This window comes from Canis lupus, chromosome 1, assembly GCF_003254725.2.
Source record: "Canis lupus dingo isolate Sandy chromosome 1, ASM325472v2, whole genome shotgun sequence".
Classification (NCBI taxonomy): Eukaryota; Metazoa; Chordata; class Mammalia; order Carnivora; family Canidae; genus Canis; species Canis lupus.
This window is the reverse complement of record NC_064243.1, coordinates 89749335-89755743: the sequence shown is the minus strand read 5'-3', so window position 1 is coordinate 89755743 and position 6409 is coordinate 89749335. Positions and strand designations below refer to the sequence as shown.

The window sequence follows — 6409 nt, the reverse complement described above, 5'->3', positions numbered from 1 at the left end:
GGCTTTCGAAGGGCACCTTGCAGACGTCTTATCACAGCTACAGCCCGATGCTCTGTGGCAGGTGAATAAGTCCTGTCCTTACTGACGGATCAGTTGAAGTCCTTAGACTTGCGGGCTGAAACCACCCACCACCTGGGGTGCTCAGCAGGCCACACTGCAAGGACACACAGTTCCCCGCGGCTCAGTCCTTCTAATAATACATTTTCTCGGCACTGCCAGTAAATAAGCATCCCTGCTTGTTTTGCTGGAGACAGCGGGCTTGTCTCCTGTATTCTCCCTCCTTAGGGTGGGGGTGAGTCCCTCATCACTTGCCTTTCCACACAGAACAGACTTGGAGAAAGCGCCTGTGCTTTGGCCTTTTGTTCTAGAAAGTTCTGTCTTCCTAGTCAACAAGTCATATGACCTAAGTAGAACTGGGGCATGATTGTTGGATGCTTGCTTCTCTGACCCTTCTGGGGTCTGCAAATCCCTGGCCCAGCCCCAATGACAGTGACTGTTGTAGGCTGGCGCCCGAGACTCAGACATATAGAATCTGAGTCATTGTACTTGGAATAGCAAAAGCATCCCTGGAATGAGACTTCTGTCTCATTCTTTAGCTGAGCAGAGTCTAGAATAATTTAGGGAACAATTTTGGGCCTGAAGGGTTTACATTTGCCCTGTAGTTCCTAGGTCATCTGGCCGGGGGAGGAGACTGTCCCATGAAACCCATGCAGAGTTCAAGGCCACAGACACTGGCTGCAAAAAAGGCAGGTGTGACTCAGCTTGTAGTCTTTCCCCTGGAATAAATTTGTCTTCCCGGGTTAACCTCAGACAAAGGGCAGCCTGATTGATTTCCTCTCTGGAATTCGAGTCTCTAACACTAGAAATGTAAACCCAGGGATCCCTGGGTGGCTCAGTGGTTTCTCGCCTGCCTTTGGCCCAAGGCGTGATCCTGGAGTCCCGGGATCGAGTCCTGAGTCGGGCTCCCGGCATGGAGCCTGCTCTCCCTCCTCCTGTGTCTCTGCCTCTCTCTCTCTCTCTCTCTGTCTATCATAAATAAATAAAAATAAATCTTAAAAAAAAAAAGAAATGTAAACCCACTGGATGTCCTGCTTTGGTGAAGAACGCGTTTCTCTCTGCCAGACGGGCAGCATCTTGGAGTAAGTACGGGGATTCCGGAGCTGGGCTCCTGGGCGGCCCAGCTCTGGCACTTAATAGCTGCGTGAGGTTGGGCAAGTTACTTAACGTCTCTGCTTCTGTTTCTCTCTCTGTAAAAAGGGGAAAGTAATGGTATCCATTTAGCGGACAGGTTTACGGTGAGGCGAAAATGAGTTAACATGGATAAAGCACTCAGAACAGTGCCTGGTATACAGTTAGGTGCTATATAAGGGATTGTTATTTTTCGCTATATGTGAATGCAAAATAAAGCAGAATGTGCAATAAAGGGGTGTCAGGCTGGTAGCTTGGTGTAGTGACCATTTGGGCCCAGGAGGCAGGAGACGTGGATGGACGTGGAATCAGGCTTCCCATTAAGTAATGGGTGACTTGAAGCCACGCAAAGATTTAGTTCCTTCATTTTTTAAGATTTACTATTATTTTTTTATGCTAAGTGAAATAAACCAGACATGACCAGATGCGTGATTTCACTTACGTGAAGCATCCAGAATTCACAGGAAGTAGAACTGGGGCTACCCAAGGCGAGTGGGAGTGGGACGAGCTACTGCTCCATGGCTAGTTTCTTGCAGGTGAGGAGTTTCGGAGATGGACGGTGCCCATGGTTATTCAACAGTGTGCATGTACTTAATGCCGCTGAGTTACACACTCAAAAAGTGGCAAACTGCATATTATGTGTCTTTTACCACAATGAAAAAAAAAATCAAACATCAGAAGTGAAAATAAGAGAGGGAGAGACAAGCTTTGAAAGAGAAAGGTACTTGCCATAAACTTTGAACTTTTATAGTCCACGAGGCCGTAACTAGGGGTTGCCAGTGGGAAAAATGAGGTGGTGACATTAGCCCGAAAGCCCTGTCCAGCCCCAGCCTGCCGCCAGGTAAACTCCCTTTCGGCACCTTCATGCCCTCTGCTTCCTTCAGGACACCCACCTGGACAGATCTTCACAGCCCCTGAGCCTCTGCCCGCTGAGCTCTCCTACCCACCCCAGGCTCCACCTGCCAACCTTCCTCAGGTGCCAGCTGCACCCCAGCTTGCTTTTACTTGTGTGTGGCCGTTTATCAACTACATTGTGATCCTCTGGGTGGGGAGGTCGGGTCTCCACTTTCTGCTGCCCCCTCCCCCCACGCCCCAGCCCAGGCCCGGACTTAGAATGAGTCGCAACAGGCACTTGAGAGGCTTCCTCCCTGCTTCCCTGATGAGGAGCTACAACCCTGGCCCGGCTGCATCACATGCTGGACTTGGGTTTTGCAAACTTCGTAGACTTCTGCTCTGCCCACTGCGACCAAGACATCCTACCTTGGGACCCAGAAGGTACACGCGTGCATGTGCGTACACACACACGGATGCAGTTCCATGAACTATTACTAACCGTTGCTATACGTAGTACAATCTCAAACTCTGGATTTATTGGATTTTTAAAAAATGATTGTAGTGACGCTTTGGCAAGCCTGACTTTCTGCTGGGAAAGCACACTCAGTAGGAGACTGGCCCGTGCATGGGTGCGTCCACCACTGGCCACTAAGGGGAGCTGACAGGTCAGGATGCTTGGAGATCAGAGTGACCGGTTGGTGGCTTAGAGGAAATCAGAGAGGAAGTCTCCGCGCTGCTGGGACCTCAGGATGCCCACGCAGGCTCCCACACCCCTTCACGCCAGCGGAGCCCATTCCGATTGAAGTTGATTTAGCTGAAGGAGCTTTAACTGGTTCACCTTTTATTGAGGGGTAGCCGTTTAACTGTGTTGTGTGCCGGGGGTTGGATTTTTGGCTCAGTGTCCTGACCCTCTTTCTCTTGCAGGACAGAACTCCTCTTCTGATTACACAACTGCCCTTGAGATGTGTGACCGCCACCTCGCCTTGAACAGCCTCATGGGGCAGGTTCTGAACCGTCCTCGGGGCCGGGTACCCTCCTCCCCACCACAGCAAACGAGGCCACTTCTGCTGTCCATCCTGGTCGTGGGGAAAGTGGGGCCCCTAGAGGGGAACGGAGGTGAGAGATCCTGGCCCTGGTGAGCCTGGGACCCATGGTGTCTGAAGAAGGCATCCCCATGAGCCCCCAGGCCACCGGCTGCGCCAGCCTTCCTCTGCAAGGGCCAGAAGGCCACCCTGTGACTGAGCGTTTACATAGGTCTCTTGTCTTACTAGCTCTGCTAGTTCTCCCACAAGCATGTTTCTTGTGCGTGACCAGAGTGATGATGCAGTCAGCTTGACCTTAACAGTGGAACCTGGGAACACAGGCTTCCATATTTTGAGGAGATTCAGTAAACAGTTTATATCCAGAGCAGTCAGAAAGGTTATGCTGTCCTTAGGCAGTGAGAGATAGCTTTCTTTTTGTTTTCTTTTTTTTTTTTTTTAAAGATGTATTTATTTGAAAGAGAGAGAGAGAGCGCGAGAGAACAAGCATGCAAGCAGAGGAAGGGGCAGAGTGAGAGGCTGAGAGAATCCCACTTGAAACCAGCTCCCAAACTCTTAGGACAAGTCGTGTCTTCCAGCTGCTTCTGGGCTGCAACTCTCTGCCCACCGCTGCCAGTTCACAGTCACTGGCCGCCCTGTGGCAGGTGAGTCTTGTTTGGGGCTCCCCTGCGGCGGTGCTCATGGTAGTGATGACGGCAGAAACTTTCCATGAGGTGCCTACCGTGGAAAAGCTCTGCAAACACCAGTTAGCCTCAAGGAGGGACCAGATTTACCATCTCCACCCTTTCCCACAGGTATTTATGGAGGGTAATAGAAGCACGTCTATTTAGCAACACCCAAATCCCGGCCAGAACCACGCAGGGGGAGGGTCTTACAGTGAAAAATGTATTGCATTTCATGGCTCTGCCTCCTTCACTCAGTCAGAAGTCGAACATTCTGACTTGTGAAACTGCAGTTCTCACTAAGGAGGCCTGACCTGTTTCCAACTCTCCTTGAATCTGGGCTGTGACTCGTTTGGGCCAAGACCATGTCCAGGACCTGGTGGGGTACCAGCTCTGGACCTAAGGCTGGGGAAGCTGTTGTCCACTTACTCTTCTTGCATCTTTGTCATGGCTTCGACAGCATTCTCGGGCTATTCAGCTGGAGGGTACGAGTCGCAGTGCTGCACACCTCAGCCACCTGAGCAAAGCCAGCTTCAATCAGCTGACAGCCCAAAGCACGACTGGCCAAGGTCAGCAGAGCCGGAGGTCAGTGGGCTGCTCAGACATGTGAGCAATAACAGCTCCTGGTTGTAGGCCGCTGAGGCTTCGAAGGCTGCGTGTTACATACAGCTTCACTGTGGCTACAGACAACCGACATGTCCACTGATAAGTCAGATGATGACGCACCCTCTGAAGAACTAGTAGCAGCAGCTTTCACCTTCAAATAAAATGGGTCCCTACAGATGGCTCTTCACTTGCACTACCTTGAGCTGAAGACCTTTCACTGGCCTTCAATTCTACAGATGTGATCCTGGAGACCCAGGATCGAGTCCCACGTCGGGCTCCCTGCCTGGAGCCCTGCTTCTCCCTCTGCCTGTGTCTCTGCCTCTCTCTCTCTCGGTGTCTCTCATGAATAATAATAAAAAAAAAATCTTAAAAAAAAAAAGAAACCACAGAATGAGCACATCAAGAAGTAAATATCATTCTTTATCAGGCATCAGGTCAATGGAGATGGGAGAAGCAAAGCCAAGAAAAGTGATGCCTCCCCGTATTTGCACAACTTCAGATAGTAGGGGACAGACCTACCTCTACCCAGACGGGGTGGCTGTTTGCAGCAAGAGATGTTCTTCATGTTGGCTTCTGGATAAAACTCGTCTTCACGTAGAGGTCAGCGTATGTACAGATCATTGAAAGGGAAACTCTGTAAGACTTACTGGTAAGCAGTGGTGGTGTTTGGCTTTCCTAATTTCAATGTGGATCAGAAGCACAGATAAGAGTCTGGCAAGACAAATTCATGAACCAAAGTCCGTTGTTCTAGCCATCGCAGCCTCACTGGCCTCCTGAGCTGGAGTCTCCAAACTCTTAACACATAGAGACAAATAAATAAAAGTATTCTGTTCTACTGTTTGAAATATTATGCGGACCAGAAAACACTGCAGGGTTTATATGATCAACACCAAGCTTCTGGCTATTTGGTTATATATTTCGTCATGTACCCTGACGATGATTGAATGGGGCATAGGAAGGAACTTCATTAATGTTCTTTGGTCAGCCAAGGCCTGCCATCAATCAGTGTCAGCAGGTGCACTTCCTGAAAGTGAGTCTTGTCTCTGAGATTAATTGACAGATGGGGGAGGATATAAACAAGTTGCCTCTGTTTCCCTGTGAAACACTAATTTCTCCTTTTTTTTAAAAAAAAGATTTTATTTATTTATTCATGAGAGACACAGAGAGAGGCAGAGGGAGAAGCAGGCTCCCTGCAGGGAGCCCGATACAGGACTCAATCCCACGACCCTGGGATCACGCCCTGGGCCAAAGGCAGATGCTCAACCACTGAGCCACCGGGGTTGCCCCTCCCCTCCCTCTTCTTACTCATCTGTGACCCCAGAACTGTGGACATGCCCTATTTGTGCCTTTGGGTGGGGAAATCCCAAGTTGGTTTCTGGTCCCGTGGGTCCCAATGGCTTTCCTTCACAGATGTCCCTGTCTCTCAGACCCTAGCATGAGCGCCCAGAATGACCGCCGCCCTGGCTCTGCAAAGGGAAGCCACTGTGCCTGTGCCCGATGCAGGACAGGAAGAGAAACAGGAATTCAGGGGCAGCAGCTGGGAGCACATCAACACAGCCCACCCTCTCCTTAGTGTCTCACTGGGGTTTCAGGAAGAGACAGTGATTTTTCAAATGAGGATTTATGATGGGGTGCAGCCAACACAGAGGGAAACTCAGTGTGATCACATAAAGATTTCTTTCTTCCCAAGTATAAATGTGTGCCTCATTTTTCTTGCAAGACTGCTGTGATTCCAGTCAAGGCCCCTGGCTGGGTTCTAAAGCCCCATTCTGGATGAACACAGGATTTATGAACACTTGACGTGTTCTACAAACTCTAGAAAGAAAGAAGGGCCAGAGGCAACAGCGCTTTTGTACGATTTTATTTTTTTAAAAAGATTTTATTTATTTATTCATGAAAGACACACACAGAGAGAGAGGCAGAGATGCAGGCAGAGGGAGAGGCAGCCTCCAGGCAGGGAGCCCGATGTGGGACTTGATCCTGAGACTGCCGATCACGCCCTGAGCTGGGGGCAGGCACTCAGCCGCTGAGCCACCCGGGCATCCCCGATTTGATTTTTAAACCGAGAAGCCAAGGGTG

At 50.1% G+C, this 6409-nt stretch overlaps 1 long non-coding RNA gene across 2 annotated transcripts; it reads left to right on the top strand.

Annotated features, from left to right (window-relative positions):
* The first annotated feature begins 810 nt into the window (after window positions 1–810).
* On the top strand, window positions 811–6056 carry LOC118351190 (uncharacterized). 2 transcript variants are annotated; one of them, XR_004806220.2, is made up of 4 exons: window positions 811–1139; window positions 2947–3138; window positions 3507–3706; window positions 4185–6055. It is a non-coding gene; the product is annotated as an uncharacterized LOC118351190 (long non-coding RNA). The 2 variants fall into 2 exon arrangements; XR_007401338.1 differs by lacking the exon at window positions 811–1139 and adding an exon at window positions 2010–2463 and having other exon boundaries at window positions 4185–6056.
* The last annotated feature ends 353 nt before the right edge of the window (window positions 6057–6409 follow it).